This window comes from Euwallacea similis, chromosome 17, assembly GCF_039881205.1.
Source record: "Euwallacea similis isolate ESF13 chromosome 17, ESF131.1, whole genome shotgun sequence".
In the NCBI taxonomy this organism is placed as follows: Eukaryota; Metazoa; Arthropoda; class Insecta; order Coleoptera; family Curculionidae; genus Euwallacea; species Euwallacea similis.
Window position 1 is genome coordinate 2,399,572 of NC_089625.1, and position 17,680 is coordinate 2,417,251.

General features: G+C 36.4%; 1 protein-coding gene and 1 long non-coding RNA gene across 7 annotated transcripts in view; both read left to right on the forward strand.

Moving 5' to 3' along the window:
• pan (pangolin) overlaps positions 1 to 17,680 on the forward strand; it is a 99,882-nt gene that overhangs the window by 10,955 nt on the left and 71,247 nt on the right. The gene's annotated exons all lie outside the window — the stretch shown is intronic.
• Positions 11,095 to 11,581, forward strand: LOC136414354 (uncharacterized). Its single transcript, XR_010752539.1, has 2 exons — positions 11,095 to 11,281; positions 11,347 to 11,581. It is a non-coding gene; the product is annotated as an uncharacterized lncRNA (long non-coding RNA).

A 17,680-nucleotide genomic window follows, 5' to 3' on the forward strand; every position in this document is an offset into this window, starting at 1 on the left:
GTTTACTTTTTAAGAAAATGACCGTTTAAAAACTGATTTGTATTAGTTTTATAAAATTACAAATAATTAATTAGGGGGGTTTATACGTTTTTCTTATTATGGTACGTAAGTGCTACAAAGGTCCATTGGACTATGTTGACAGATAGAAGATTTATCGCTATATAACTTGAGTTGCCAAGTTGTGTTTATTTGAACTCAGGATTTTCAACATAAAAGTTAAAAATTGCTTGTGACAATTGACATTTTAGAAGCAATTTAGCTGGTGATGTAAATGATTTTCTGTTCCTCTACAATTTTTCATAAACCATGTAAACAAAATGCATTTTTTTACTATATCTGCCTAGATGGCGTTGTTAATTAAATTCGCTCGTAAAACACCGATTGCCACTTTGTATAAATTGCTGTTAAATTTAAATAATTTCCTCTAATGGCCATGTATCAACCAGTTTGGTTGATATTCCAGGGGTGCAGTTCTCCTCTGCCCAAGAGCGAAAATAATAAATTTAATGGCACCGCCCGACCGGATGGAAAAAGGACCGAACATTTAACAAACAGCAAGCATTAAGTCACGCATCGCCTTATAATAATATGCAAAGCAACACGATATGAAAATGGCTACTGGTTTTGAAAGCTAACGTGAGGAAAGTTAACCTGTTATAAGCGGTCCCGCGATGTCGGATTTTATTCCCTTCATTTGCATACTATTTCGGATTTTTCAGACTGTGCTTAAAACGCATCCAGACCTATACTAAAAACCGTCGGCATGACTGGTGCACATATGCAACACCCGACACACCATTACAACATGACAACAGCGTGTTTGTTTACAGCATGGGCTCTTCAAGTGATTAATGCTCGCCAGTACAACAAAACAATATGCCGCAACTGTCACGGCCCCGGCTTCTTAATATGGATTAATTAATACTCTTTACGCTGATGGTACCACTCGACAAGAAATTAAGTGACCGTCATAAACTTGGTTCTAATGTGCTGCTTTATTTGTTCTACTTAAAACAGTCATTATGCAATTTGCGTTTGCTTGAACTTGCGATCTCGGACAATAGTTCGTTGGTTGGTTGTTGCGCCAAAATGTCGCTTTGTTATTTGCAACCGTTAAAGTATAACAAGTGGAAGTTATCAAAGGTAAGAAGTGACAGAAATTGAAGTGGGAAGCCGAAAATTAAAAATGGGAAATTTAAGGCTAATCTATGGAATATCGAAATATAATCGAAAGACCAACTGATCCCGACACCTACCAGCAACTATAAAAAAAATAGACCCCGGAATGACCAAGACACAGCAGCGGTAGAGTCTGTGCTGAATTTTTGTATCAATGTTTGACGTAGTAAAGTTAGAACTTCAACACATGTCTATTGAAATTGATATTAGTTAAATTTGTATTGCTATCTCCGAAACAGTAAAAGTTGCAAATTCGTTAAATGGTAAATTTTTTTTGTAAAATCAACATTTTAACCGAATTTAGTATAAAACCAGATGCCCATTCTTTCTTTCCATTTCTTTTAAATTGTCAACGACCTCTTTTGACAAGTCCTAGTTTCGTCACTTGTGACTTTATAATATGAGGGATCGAATGTCGAGCGTTTTCCGGTGGGTTCATTTTAAACCCACGAACGAAATCCAGAATCGTGCCGAACTTTTGATTTCACACTTTGTAAACAATCCTCATTGGTTAGTCTCGTTCGGTCAATTCTTCGTTTTCAATAATTTCAAAACCGTTTCAAGGGTAAAGCTGACATTGCGTGGAACCGTTTAGCGGGCGCCAAGGTGAAGGTACCGCGGCCTCGGGTGGTACCGTGGCAGCGGCAGTGGCAGAGCGCACTATTCGATTATCGTAATTAATTAGACGTAAACCGAAGAAAAGTGTGTGGAGTGCGAGACTAATGTCCAATGTGCGTGCGTCCAGGAGGTCCGGCCCGAGATAAAACCGTGTCGTAAACATACATTTAACCGGCTATAATGCTCGAGCCGGACTAACTTGACGTAATTATCGGTCTAGTTTGGACGTAGTGTTATTAAATTGCTTACGACGAAAAGGAGTCGCCGTCGTCGGGCACGTTCATAATTCATGGCACAATCAGCGCGGAAAATGAGCCGGCATTCAAATGTTCCGCAGAGACAAATGCACGTCAAGAAGCCGATTAAATATTTCAGGACCCTCTCTCTACAAAAGGCAAATAAAAAGCGCGTTTCCCTCGATGACAAAACCACCCTCGGAGGGCGCTTTCAGAAGTCAAATATTGATAGATCTTTGCGCCGTAAAACTGACCTGACCCACTTTAGGAAGAAATTCTATCATCGTCTAACACGTTCATTATCTCCGCCGTCTAGTCATTTGCAGACCGAACCATATAATTTTCTAAAGGTAGGAAAAATGGCGTTTAGCAAACACCCACGAAAACGACTTTATCCTTTTTCCTTAGGCACTCTCAAATGTGTGGACGTAGGACGGAACGATGTTTGTAGAGGTGCCTCGGAACTTCCAATTTCAGACCCGTGCTAATCGCATTACCTGTTGTTTCTTCTGGTGGGTCTGGCCAAGTCAATAGTATCAGGGAAAGTCAATAATAGCCGTCTGCAGTACTTCCGCGTTTATTGGGACATAGTCCAAATGTTTATTACATTAGGGAGATGTGCGAATGCGTGGGCGAACGAACAATAATTAAAATTAAACGTACCAGCAATTAATTCGCGCCTTTCAAAATCGTTTGTTTGACGTTTAATTATCACTTTACGTTTTGCTTTGATTATCGTGTTTATTACCACTCGTCTGATGTGTGGTCAGCGGCGCCAATTCTAATGTAAATCAGAAATGATGAGAAAATATTTAAAAATCGGTGTTGGTGCTCCGGATCCTCTGCGGGAACGTTCGGTAAAGTGGCTTTACCATACGCAATTGCGAGCAGAGAGTAGCACGGTAAAACATTTTACCGCACATGCCTATGTAAATAGAGTTAACACACAGACGGTCGTAGGAAAAATATTGTGCTAGAGTGTCTGTCGTGCACTTAGATGGTTTTCAAATGGATGCTACTTGCCGTTACGTCAAAGTATTCGGCCCCATAAAAATGTATGCATATACTGTACTAGACATTTGCAAAGTTCTAAAAGAGCCCCGTATACCATTGCTGAATCTAAAGCACCAACAAAGAACCACGGTACACTTGGGAATTTTGATTACATCGTTTATTATACCGTGATTTCAACAGAGAACACAAGTAACTCCTCAGTTTTCCACATTTTGATATTTCCAAGTTAACTCTATCAGTTTCCACATACGAAATACTAGGGACTCAAAACTGAACATTTTGTTTCGATTCAATACTTCATTCATTATGCGAAATGTTTCATCAAACTGCGGCACAAATATCCGAGCTCGTTGTAGTGAACTTACAAGAGTTTAAAATTTTATGTGTCCGTAATATTTTTTCCGCTTGTGAGTTGCATTTTCGTTTCTCTTTTTTTATATCACGGTAAGATAAGTAAATACAAAAATTAAATCGAGCTCTCACCTAACATAAACACAGAATATTCGTCCGTACTACCAGGAAGATTCCCGAATATTTTAAGGTAAAGTCGGAATAAAAATGACTCACCCGATGCCTTCAAATTTTTCCGGATTGAACAAATAGCAAAATTTTTGACCCTCAAATTAGTACACAAAAAATTTCTAGTTATTCTAATATTACATATAACTTCGTGGCAAAGTTTGAAAACTAAACAATTTTATAATATGTAACGTCTGCAGGCTGTTAAGGATTTCATCAGTATAGATTTTTGTACTTTTTCAATCACATTTTCTACGTAATGTGATTTTCACAGATGTAGCTTCATTTTCTCGTTAGGCTATTGCTTATTTTCACAATAACCATTTGGGCTGCAGAGTATCCGCTTGCTCTTATAGAAAATCGTCATCAAGTACAATTTTCTCTTAACATTTGTCGTTATCGGTGATAATCTTATTGGGTTTTACATTCTTTCACAAATACTTAATGGTAGACAGTACCAAAAGGTTTTGAAGTATGATTTTGCTGAACGTTTAGATGACGTTGACTTAAGTATAAAAAAAGATGTGGTTCATGCACATGGAGTTGGTATACCACCACACTTTAGTTTTTAGTTTAGTTGCTTATCAATTTTTAGGCGACAATTACCCCAATCATTAAATGGAAAGACCAGGACCACATACATGGCCTCCCAGATTACCCGATATGAATTCTTTAGATTATTTTTTATGAAGTTATTTCAGGTCGATGGTGTATAAAACACACTTACAAACATATGTATACAGGGTGAAGTTGATTTTTTCCTTGTAATTGAAGATAAAGGTCAAAAAAATAAGCGTGTTTTTTATTTATCACTTTTCCCAAATATCAAAACTAACGGAGATACAGGTTGTTAGAGTTTATAAATAAAAAATAAAATTGTTTAACAACAATGAAACTAAACTTAATGTTACTTAAATATATGTTGAAAATGATCACCATTCACTTCTACACAGCGTTCAGCGCGATGTAACCACTATTCGATCAACGCACTACGTATCAAAATTCGTTTGTCTCTAATTTCTGTTGTAGCTTCTCCTATGCGCGCAACCAATTCCTCTCTTGTATTTACCAGTTTTAAAAACTAAAGATTTCATGTAAAGGCTATTGCTTGACAACAGAGATAAACAAGTCACAAATTGCCCAATGGCCTTTGCCGTAAAGTTTTTTTGTGACATGTAATAAAAAAAAGAAAAATAAACAGCCTGTATCTCCATCAATTTTGACATTTGAGAAACGTGGTAAATAAAAAAAGCATTTATTTTTGGATTTTTATCTTCTATTAAAAGGAAAAAATTAATTTAAAAATCACCCTGTATATAACCAAAAAAAAATTAATTTTTATTTTGAATCGAGAACTTACGCGAGTATTTTGAGAGCCTAATTGTTTGCGGACCTATGTAATTTTTTTTAGTATGAATTTTTTTGAGCGAATTTCGACACCATATGCTTTTTAAATAGATATTCAATACTTTCATTTTCCTGTCTATGAACATTTTCTTCAAGTCTGAAAATGGGTTTTCCTCAGGGTTTTCTAATACCATACGTCTTATAGCAATGTTTTGTTGCACACCCATTTAAAGCATAATTGCAAAGCGTGTTTCATTGGTATTTAATTTTTCCGCATACTTTGGATCTTGAAGCCCACATTGCTTGAAATTTTCCAATGCGATGAACAAAACGTTGAATTTACGGGATTATAGTGTCGGTCTACCTACTTTGTGAATGGACTTAATATTTAAAAGAACTATTTCTGAAAGCACTAAATCATAACTAATAAAAATTCTACCGGGATTATGGTGTTGTGGTAAGCCTGTCCGGGGCGGATTTCCCAGCGCATAAATTAGGCTCAAAATATTTAAAAAAACATTTCAAATGCGAGATCTGAAACTCCCTATAAATAACCCCGAAGATTTTAAATCGTGGCCATTACTAATTCGAAGTGCATCGGAAACATTAATAATAAATCACCGGGTCTTAGTTCAGGCGCCAAAAATCCGTCTCCCGGTTGAAAAACGAGGCGCAGGTGTACCCAGTGAATTATTTTCCCTTGTTGTCTATAATGTCCAGTGTTTTAATTATTAATATTTTGGCATCGATAAGATTCGAATATAGAGAAAATAAATCGCGTTTCGACGAGTGTGGTACCACGGTGCGTACCCACTCAAAAAGTAATAACACTGATAGCAACAAAACATTCCTCGGGTACAATCACGATCTGAAGAGGGGCAACCAAGTGGTTGGTGAGGCGACTACGCGGGCAACCAGCTCAGTACCGAGCTGGTCGTACCACGCGATTACCCGGGTAAATATCTGTGATGATGATAGATGCTGGCGAAGGTTACGGTGAAGATGGTTCACTCTGGAAGATGAGCTCTGCCCGCGCGACGACAACAGGTTCCGTCCAATTTGGTTCAATGACATGGGTCGTTTTTGAATTAACTCCGGCTTTAGGCGGTTCTCTTCGCACGCCTACCCCACTTTCGGGACCAGGCTAAATCACACGTTTGTTGGCCAACAACATGTGTGTCGAAAGAAATTCGTATGATTACCGCTTGATTGAGGTTCCCATGTTTATTTCGATTATTGGGTGACGCGTTGAGGCGATAAATTTCGTCACAAGTTGGTAGTTAAAAAATGGTTATGATCAGTAGTGATCTCTCCACTTTAAATTTTGTTCCGCGAAAGTGTTTCCAGTCTCAGTGATTCCTCCAGTGAAAGTTAGTTATAGTCTTGATTCAGTGATGTCATCAAATCAACCTGCTGGCAGGCTCTCTCTCCCATCCACAGACCTCCTCATATTGCTCCTTTGTTCTGCACCGGAATAAAAAATGGAGAAAAATGCAAAAAATAACGCGGAACTCGGGGGTGCTTTTAACGAAATCACATTCAAGAGAACATAAAACCCACTCCACACAAGCGACACAGACAACGCACTAGCTGATGTCGCTTCGGTAATTACAGAAATTACAAAGAGCTAAAGGCCCATCCGCACTCGTCGAGGTGCTCTGGGAAAGCTGGATGAGGGGAAAAGAAATTTTAGCCGACTTCAAAGTACGGCCCTGCAAGCAAGAGCCGATTTAGTGTTCTGGTATTTGTGCCATATCGTTTTATGTGCCCCGCTAGGGGCTGGGAATGAAATGAGAGCTATGCAGAGAGGTGACGCTGATTCCTAATCGATTTCTGATATCCTGCAACAATTCATTAGAAATAGTATTTAACAATTAGATGACAACGCCCTTGGAGAAAGTTTGTTTTTCCATTACACCAATCAGAGGAATGTAATTTATGTTTCCTCAGAAGATTCATTCTCATAAAGGCAGAAAAGAAACCCAAAATAATGCAGATAATAAGGAATGATCATTGTTGATCATTATTGACCATGTTGCACCATTTTCACAGCTAGTTTTAATTACATTAAGCATATGTAGTTAGCTGACTCACAAGTTTATTCTTATCTCCAAAAACCTCATTCGTCATAAATTGTGATTCCATTTTAAGTAATTTAAATGGAATTCCTCAATGATAAGAGCATTAGGAATTTTATATAAAATTGCGAAGTGTAGGATTAAAATTAATTTTTTAGCAACCCAAATTCCATTTTAGAGAAATGTAGACCTTAATTTTAGAGTACTTTCAAAAGAATCAAAGTGATTTCATATTTAAAAATTAAAAGCGATGTTAGAATCCGGGTTTTGCAAAGTTTCAAAAGAATGTCAGAACTTTTGAGGTGTTGTTTTATGCTCTAATCAGATATATAGTTGTATTGTACCTGAATTCTTTATTTGGGGTCTAGAACCCTTGAAAATATAATTTGAGAAATGGTCATTTCGATGCGCTTCAAAATCGCGACAATAAGAATCAAGGTAACTTCATATTTTAGAAACCAATAGAGATATTGCAACCTTGAACCTAATTGAGTATTAGGTATCTTTGGCTGAATAAAAAATACTCCAGAGACTTCAGCAAACTTCTCAGATACGGAAGTTGTAGATCAAGCGCTCATTATAGGATTAGATCTGTTGATAATAGCGGATGAAGAAGACAGTTCCAATATCTCGGTTCTTATATAGAAGATAAATTGATCTACTTAATATTGAAAAAAATGTCTTTGAATTCCCCTGTAAATTTATTTCCAATGTTTTAATAGAACTCAACGGCGTAGTCACATTTTTTCATCAAATTCGTGCCAATACTTACCAGTTTATGATAAATAGGCCTTTACAATACTCATAGTGTGACTGTGTTTCAGTAGCATTCGCACGTTTTCTTGTGAATGTCGCAATTCATTCTCAATACCAATAATTGTCGAATTATCCCACACACACTTCACTGTCATTACCAGCAATAAATAAATTCGCTGAATGTATATGGTAATTTGCAATTAGAGAACTTAATTAAGCCTAATGGTCCGCGATAAGTCGCTTTCGTTCGATCCGTCCGATCCGATCGTGCATTTCCCAAGGTTTTTTCATGTACACATGTTAAAAAGCATATTTAATGCACTTATTATGCAAAACAGGCGAGTGGGCTCGATTAACGTTATTGACGATGGATAGCGGAACTAATCTAATACAATAATTTTTCTGTTTTGTTTCAGGTAAGTCCGTATGCATTGAACGTAAGTGGAGGCGTTTGTTATTCCTCCGGTGTTACGCCAATGGCCTTTCTCAGCCCGTTTACCATTCATACACCCAACGCACAATAAACCATTTAAATATCTTCGGGGAATTCTTCTATTTATAAAACGCACACAAAAGTGAAAACTACTTGGTTAAACAATGAGTTACAGTCCGGCCAGCATCGTTATGCATGTGTAAGGACCTTCGCTGGAGCGGACAGAGAACGACTCTAGAATTCGTGAAAAAGACGAAGATGGCAGGGCATTCGAAACGGTTTAACATTCCGCTGACGTTGGGTATGCAGACAACCTTGTGGTGGTGATGATGATGATGATGATGATGATGATGATGGAAGAAAATAGAGTTTCGGTGAAAGGCCTCAATTTTTGATCGTTAGGTTACTCTAAAATCTAGAGGAGTTGTTTCCAGGTTATAACTGGAAACAGCTCCTCAAGATTATTGATGGTCTGAACAAATATTTACCCCGTTGGGCGGCAATGGTAATACAACGCCACATATCCTGAACACTACCTGTTTACAGGTCTATCAATGAAGGAAAGGAAGCCTGAAGAAAGGCAACAAAAGCCTCTTACAGGTTGTCCCTAATCTGACAAAGACCTCATCCCCGGCTCCTTTTAACTTGCGATCACTTTTTTTTCTTATTTCATTATTGGGGCCTCGCAGCCCCACACCCCTGTGTCAATACAATGCAAATCTAATTTCACATGCCTGCCTCGGGGATGGCTCAACAGGGCAGGTAACGTGACAAAATATTGACGATTTAAAAATCGGAAAGCCGCTTTTGTTGTCTAATTCCATCGAGACCAGAAATAAAGCGAGTGTAGGTTGAACGTTAGCCAAGAGTCGTAAAAAGAGTCCGAAGATGAGAGGACCATTTCCAAACAATATAAAACCGATATAAACTGGAGAACAAAAGGCCTTTAAGTATCTTTTTAATAGCTCCTTTATTGGTGGTCTCGTCAGTTATTTTTAGGACAGTTTCTCTATAAATCAACGTTTATTTAAATTTAAGGGGCACCGTAAAATTTGCATGCCTTAATGAGGACGTTTCTCTATGGGTTCAGTCCAGAGTCAGACGTTTCTGAGTTATCGGAAAAAACCCCCTTGGTTATGTGTGTGTGTGTATGTGTGTGCGTGCGTGTGTTTAACTTCGGAAGGTGTAAAAATAGACAGAAAATGCTGGGGAATTTATTTATTTTAAGACAGTTATAGCGCAAGCCTATAAAAGCTAAAAATGGCGGGATTTCCATTTCACACATTCGAATCAGAGAGACGAATATACGATTTATTGTTAATCATCAGACTATCATAACCGAACCCAGTATCCATAACTAAACTGAATGTCTTGAGAAGGTCGAAAAACACCACTGTAGAGTTTTAGGTTTTTATACATTAAAAAAAAAAAACATCGAGGCCAATTCATGTTAATCATCAGGTCATTTCAGTTTACACAAATTCATTCATCACTGCTAAATTTACTAATTTTGGAGGGTCGTCGGATTATTTTGGTAAATACACGAATACGTATTTCAATTAAAACTGCAATAAAATCCAAATTTAAGAAAAATTTTTAAATTTGTAAAGTTCTTTTTTTGGCCTAATCTGCTAAGGGCCAAATTATTAATTACTGTTAACTTTAACTGCAAGCTAAGTTCTGTAAAAACGTTGAAATAGAGCTTTACTATTGATTGGTCAGACTTTTAATTTCTATAGAAACTAGCTTGATGTTAAAATTAATACACACATTAATAGTTTGGTCCATAATCGATCCTATTTCAGCCTGAAAACGTCTATTATTGTTTTATCAAAGTGTTATTTAAGTTTCATCATTTTCCAGTTTTTTCTTGGTTATAATTAACCAAAAACGGTGTTGTCAGATTTTGTTTGCTTCTTGTCAAGTTGAAATTCATGTTCGGAATAAAATTTCCATAATATCTCCAATAGTTAGAAATATGAAATTTTAAATTTATTATTTTGTGGGATTATCCATTTTTAAGACTTGTGTGTTGTATGTTTGCAAAACGCCGTATAGTTTTTGTTATGCATGCCTCGAAGCGATATAGTTTCTTACATTATTCAGTTGAGTTTAATTGAATAAAGGGTTTATTTTCTACGAGAAATAGTTTAATTTTGGAATTTTTAACGTTTACACAATAGGCACAATGAATATGAAGTAAATAATAAAATTACAAAATGGAAAATTGCAAGTAAATCTCGTTTGCGGTTATTCCATTGATTGCAATTGATTATTACAGACAGATAGAGAATGAAATTAAGCATAAATAGCCACAAAATAAAGTCAATGATTACAGAAATTTAGGAAAAATTGAGGTTTGGTTTTGAGATATGACTTAAGTCAATATATGGAATAAATCAATACAAATAAAAACTGATTCATATTTAGACACACTGTAATTGTCCTTGCTTTGTCAGTGTTCTTTCTCTAACTTTTTTTAATTCAAATTTAGTTAGAGAAAAAATACTATGAAATAGGCTCCATTATGTACCCACAGAAAGTGACTGTTAAAATCTTTCTATCTAAAAATGGGTAAGGTTTTTATCCATTTATTTCATATGTTGACTTTGACTCACATTTCAAAACCAAATCTCACTTTTTGCATAATTTCTTTGATTATTTGCTTTATTTTGTGACAATTTTTGCTGAATTGTATAACTCACAAAAGTGATTTGCTTGCAAATTTCCATTCTGTAATTTTATTACTTACTTCATATTCATTGTGCTTAATAAACGCTAGAAATTTTAAACTATTCAATTAAGTGTTACCCGGGTAACAGCTAACGCGTTTCTTGTGCGGAATAAAATAATGGGCAACGTAGCAGTGCTTTTTTATTTCAAAGATTCATGTAAAATCACTAGTTCAGCTGTCATTTAGTGAATGAATATAGGTATTTTCTAGTCAAGAACTCAGGCTCAAGGCCTTATTGAAACCACATCATATTCTCCGCTAACAAAAACGTCAAACAAAAAAACTGAAAACAAGAGACATGTTCAAATAGAAATAACCAAATTTCTTCCCAAAAATACAGAAGCAGCCATAAAAAGTTTGACCAAACGTGAGTAGTTTACACAATTAGTGTCGAATATAGCCATTGTAAACATTTACATTGGGACCACACAGCCTCAAGACAGGGACGGAATTAGAAAATTCGAATGTAACTCGACACCACCGGTTTACTGAGGGATGAAATGTGGGGGTCCGGTTCTGCATAAGACGCTTATGGATATTTGGAAGCCCATCTTGATGGTCTACGCCTGTTAATGTCTAAACAAAGCCTATGTTTACGTAAGAACACGTTCTCCCATGATTAAAAATTATATGCACGGTGTCAGCCAGTGTGATTTAGAAGCTTTAACACAGGGTCCTCTTTTCTTTCGATTTTTTACCTTTTCTTGACACAATACTGCGCCTGCAGAGGAGGGCGTCAGGTAAAATACAAGATTTCCGTTTTATGAGGATGACTTACGTAATGTGGTCACAAATTAATGGCCAGTTTCTAGTTTTGACGAGGAAATAGTGGCGACCACCGGGGAAGATCTTTTTGAAATCACGAGGAGGTGCGTTTAATGAGACGTGCAGGGTGTTGGTTTGTGCAATGGAAGAACCGTTTCCACCGTGAATGTTATACAGCCATTTGGGGGTATTAAATAAAAACCCTACAGCAGGGTATAAATGTTGACCTACAAAAGACTCAAATGTCATGACTAATGCCAACACTAAAACGATGAACTTTTAATCGTTTTTAATAATACTTTAAGAAGCAATAAAATTATTAAAATTCTTCTTGTTTTGTGAAATATGAAAATCTTCACTTATTCATTTTCACAAACAAACGTGTTAATAGTCAGTGGATGCAAAATATATTTTTACGTAGGAAGATCCATATAAGAGGTGTTGTGCCATATTTTTTTTAGTATTTCACATAGATGAAAAAGTGAAATGCAGAAGTTGTACTGAGGAAATACGGAGAATATTAACGTAGCTGAAAAAACCTTTGATAATCTTAAGATTTTTTAATTGATTACCCTTAATATTATTACCTCTACTTGTTTTATTCTAAGCAATTTTTATACAATTTATAAGTCCATTATCCAAAATCCAGAGGTGTACCAAGCAAATTTTTCAGTGTATTCAAAACGCATTTTCATTTTTAAAATCAAGAGTTTTATTTTCTGAAATTGGTTGTTACGGAAAACTATAGTTTTGGCGATTTATTATATTCAAAAATATTGTAAAATTAATTGTCTTAAAACCAGTAGCGTAGTAAATTGATTTTGTATTTTAAGAGCCAGCTCTTTTGAACATTACTACGTTCGAAAATAATGTTACACTGGCGATTACATCACTAGATAACAAAAATTATGGCGGCACTAGATTTTGAAATGTTAGATTTCAAAATTTTACGTTTTTTACACATTTCTGGCATACTTACGATCTGTAGCTCTTTAATATAATAGAGTAAAGTGTTCTTATTTCTCTCATGTTTTTGAACGACCTATCAAAGTATCCAAAGCCTCCTATAGCGCAGCGTCTATTTGAGCAAAGCGTTTGGTTTGGAATGTGGAGTTACCTTACATAAAGCTTTGTCGATTATCTTAAAATTTACCTCAAAATCGTCCACCAAAGGGGCCCAAAACACTGTTTATGAAAACGTTCTTCGAATTAAATTCTCCCTCTATTTGCTGGTCTAATAAAAGTAAAAACGGAATGCGGTTATCACGAGTAAAAGCAACAAACAAACCGACCATTTACATTTACCATCAGCATAAATAGACCAGTATTACATCGTTCCAATAATGTAAACAGATTATCTGGCTCTTGTTTATAGTTGTATGTTGCAGGGTAATTTGATTACCCTACAATCATGTCCTTCGTATAAAACCAGCCCTTATTATCCGATAAAGGCTCGTTTTAACATATTTTTGCGAAGTGGTTATATCTCATATACATGAGGAGGTTGTGTTGGTGAGCACAACCTCATCCTGCATTTTCTCCATGATTTTCCTCGAATTCGGAATGAAAAAATAGAAGAATTTGCGTCAAATCAAAACAAATTTATCATTGGACATTTGCCCAAATAATCATGAAGCAAAAGGTCGGCCGGGATTCATTCGTTTGAAAGCAAATCAGTTTTCGCATTATCAATTTCACAACCGTCCGATTGTTTTGACAAAGGCCAGACATCTGGCCTAGCGCACATTCAATTTGCATAATTTATTGGTAATTAATTTATATTTAAATTCCATAACCGAACCCGAGAGATTTTTCCTTTTCTTTGTTGTCAGGCTCGTTTCCAGGTATATTCACACAAGTCGCCTTAGTCCGGCATAAAAAATACTGCATTCAGTGCGTCAGTTCTAAACATTTGAATAAATAAATTTGAATTATAATGAGTTGAGGTCAGTAAATAACTCAATTCCAATCCACCTGTCACTGCCAGTGGCGTAGGTAATAGCCTTTTTCATCGCACACCATTAAATACGACAAAAGGAATATTGTTAGTCTAGTGTTCGGAGTGTTTAAGACAATAATATTATTACTTTGTTTACGTAAGGAAAACTACTAGGAATAAATAAGAAATAAATAAATGTTAGGGCATTCTGGGAATGTGAGGCACAATACAGTTTTAAAGACTATAGCAGTGGTTGGATTGTAATCGATATTTTGAATTAGCAACTATCTCAAAAGCTACAGGAAGCAGGATTATCTAAAGTGCAGGTTTTATATGAATTTTATCATTTTTAGAAGCTAACTAAACTGATCCACTCTGTATTCTTCACATTATGCCAGTTGCATAACTTTCTGGTCCCCGCGGTATGTGTAACACTGTGGTGTCGTCATCCACTGGTGTCTCTCCCATGGTATACTAAATCAGCGCGCCCATAAAAAGTGCAAATATAATGCGGTACGGTAAACTGAATGGGAATAAAATGAATACTAACTGTGGCAAAACTCGTCGCCCCGGTGACGCTATTATATATAGTTCTAATTAGCATAGCTGCAATTAGCTAGAAATAACACATATGGTGCGAAACAGTCATTGAGACGCTCCCTGAGTGGCACTCGATAGGTCCTCGAGGACATTCTTAACTATACCAATTAGACGGATATATCTAGTTCTTCGGGAGAGTGTTTGACATACATATTTTTGCGGAATTTGCGCAAGTCTACTGCAGCGCAATTCCAGCTGTCATTACTTGCTCGTCGAGACTGCCCACTTGGGTTTAATGGGTTTTCTGTTCGGGCGATTGGCGAAATGACGAAACTGATTTGTCAACAATGGATTGTAGAGATGGAGTTGAAAGCTACGTAGAAATCGATCAATAACCATCAGAACTTTAAGACAAAGAAACGTCTATTCTGTTTACGATTGTTTCTTTCATTTTTCATACAGTAAGAAAAAAAATCTGAAAATCTAATTTTGCTTTTCAAATAGCATTCTTTTCGGTTTTCAGATTTTTCAGGCTGAATTTACTATCTTCAAATATAATAAATTTGTGGGTTGCGAGTAATTTACAATCAGTTACATTTCCAAGTTTTGAAACTCATTTCAAATTGTGCCAACATTTTTAACGTAGGCCATTTTAAGAGGAAACATTTTTCAAACTTTCCATTCTCAGGTCTTCTTTTACGTATAATTTTTCGGTCCATCAAATGTATTTCATATCAAATCAATCGAATTGCAAATGTTTGTATTGTTTTAGGTCTCTGAAAGAAAAATATCGGTATTGAAGGATTAGTTTGTGCAATATAAAGTTTCTCTTCGCAGAGCATCCCTTACGTGTGCTTTACCGTGTCATTAAATTCAATTCCTCAATACGCCTATATTTGATTCTTAATCTTATTTTTGGAGATTATCCATATCGAAATTCATTGCTGCAGAAGGTATACTATATATTGAATTTCCAAATTAATATATGTTCAATTATATAAATTTTGCAAAATTTCTCTTTCTAAAAACCCGTATATTCTTTCGCCAGTTCTCAAATGTTTCAACTTAACCTTCATAATTCCAGATATTATAATAACATCAGACTAGTTTCCGCAAATCCAGTGAACCTCATACTTTCAAGTTAAAACTTATTTGTACTGTTCTGAAAATTATTATTTTAGCAGTTTTGACATTTTTCTAGAAGAGTTCCTCAAAATTCAAAACCGTGAGTTGGTCTTCTCAAATACGCGAAATTTCTGGTTGAATTTCCTCTCTTAAAATTAAGAAGTTTCTTTGTAATCAGTCATATATCCAAGTCTTAAACCCTATTTAAACTGTTGAAATGTTGAAAAAAGCAATTATTTACATTTTTATGACTGAAATTCTTTTGTCACATATCGCACGCATAATTAAAACATCAAATCGGCAGCGTTGTTTTTTAATTTCCGTGTCAAGATTGCATAAAAGGTATACACCCCACCAAACATTCCTGCATGTTCTATTGGGACATTGTTATTACCCAGCCTAGGGTGCATTGGAATTTTGATATTCTCAGTTTTTGAACTCCTCAAAAATACATATATAGAGTTCCGATTTGTTCACTTTTACTTTGGCTAAATAATTGAGCCGTTCGTTAAAAAATCGCTTTAATTGACAGTTGCCACTCCTAGCCACCTTCAGTACAAGAGGGCGTCTGGTTGAATGTTTCCATAATTAACTGTTGAATTGATGTGGTGACAATCCCGATCTAATAATTAGTTATTTTCTTAACATTGATGGTATATCTGGCCCAATCTCCAATACTTTTACAACTTCACATGTGCTGTATATTGTTTATACAATAACTGAGGCAGTAGTCTAAATGATATATCGGAACACCTAAAGTACTTATACGTACCTCAAGCTTCCATATTCTTGCATCATGGAGGTTCGTATAGTAACATAATCCACATAATATTATATTTATTAAGGTATTAATGGCATCATCAGAGCTAGTTTTTGACGTCATGCTCTATTTGTGACGATAACTTCAATATTTGCAACTCTTTAAATATAGAGTACCAGTGTGTGGTTCTTTCTCTAGCTATTAGGAAACCATGTAGATTTCAATGGTCTTAAGAGTCATTGGCCAAGAGCCAGGACACCGTTGGACACAAGTCGGCACGCGATTAAACTTGAGTATAGTTCTAGATCATTCTTTTCAAGTGTTCACTGGTTCGTCACTATTCATGGTGATGTGTCTCACTGGGTAGCCCCCTGCAACGCTGGTTACCTATCTCGCGATCATTCAAATGCGCCAGAGGGAAGTTTACGGACATTATGTCCGGTAGTCACGTAATATATAACTTCCTGCCGGTTATTATTGAAACTAAACCGTAAATTACGTAAGAATAATAAAGATTTGTAAATGTTGACAGGCCGTGGCGCATGTTAATTAGGTGCGAAGCTTCACCGACGATTATTTAAATTCCCAGTCATTTTTACGGCTCTCATTGTGTCTGGTCGCCTCAACTCTTTGGTCTAATTGGACGGTGCTAAGGCTGCCCCGAGAACCCAATTACGTTTTCAGTTCTCATTAGCCAACGAAAGTAATTCCATCTGCATTAATTGCTTCCAGGACGATATTGGGTTTCAGCCTCCTGTCAAAACGTATAAACCCGGGAGATGAAGTTTGGAAATAAATCGTCGGGGCAGGTAGACCCAAAAGATCTTTCCTCGGCCCAAGGTCGAGGAACAATGGCACAGGTCAGAAAAGGCATGGAGTACAATAGGGGAATTTCTGCCATTCAAGCAACGAAATCGGATTGTAAATAGAGGCTTTTTCAGCTGAGGACTGTGTGGAGAATAATTTATTGTTTTTACTGCCAAGTTCCTGTTCTTTAATTGCTTACAGCAGTCGAAAAAAATCGTCCTCCTACAACCATCCGCCACAGCTTTAAACCTTGGACACTGTCGTGGAAACATAATTTTTTACTAGATAAAGATCTTAATGAGAATCTGTGTGGCTTTACTTCTACATTAGGAGCTGGAACTTCGTCTAAAATTATAATTAATCGGTAGTCTGAGTGCGGAATTATGTAAATTCGTTTCTTCCTCGGTCATAACTGTGGATTTACGTGACGTGATAAGTAAGGTATGACTGATTCTGGATAACAAGTGTGCCCGGTCCATTTTCGACAAAAAAGGCAATTATGGCTCGGCCTAAGGCTTAAACCGTCGAGTCAGCGTCTTTTAATTTTTTCCCAGGGGCCCCGATTTAATTTTACCCGTCACAGTGTTTAAGGTTTTTCAATCCAACCAGATAAATTATTCTGGAAACGATCGGAATTTAAATACGTTTTTTTCGGACCGTCATAAAACGGTTGTTAAAGCCCCCTTTAAAAGAGCTCTCTTTTACAACTGCAACAGGTAGAAAACGGACTTGCATGACAAGGCCTAAAGGGACTATAACCCGGTCCTGGATTCAAGACGCCGGCGGTCGGCGTCTTTACGCCTAATTGCCGGTTAATTTTACAGCGTCGA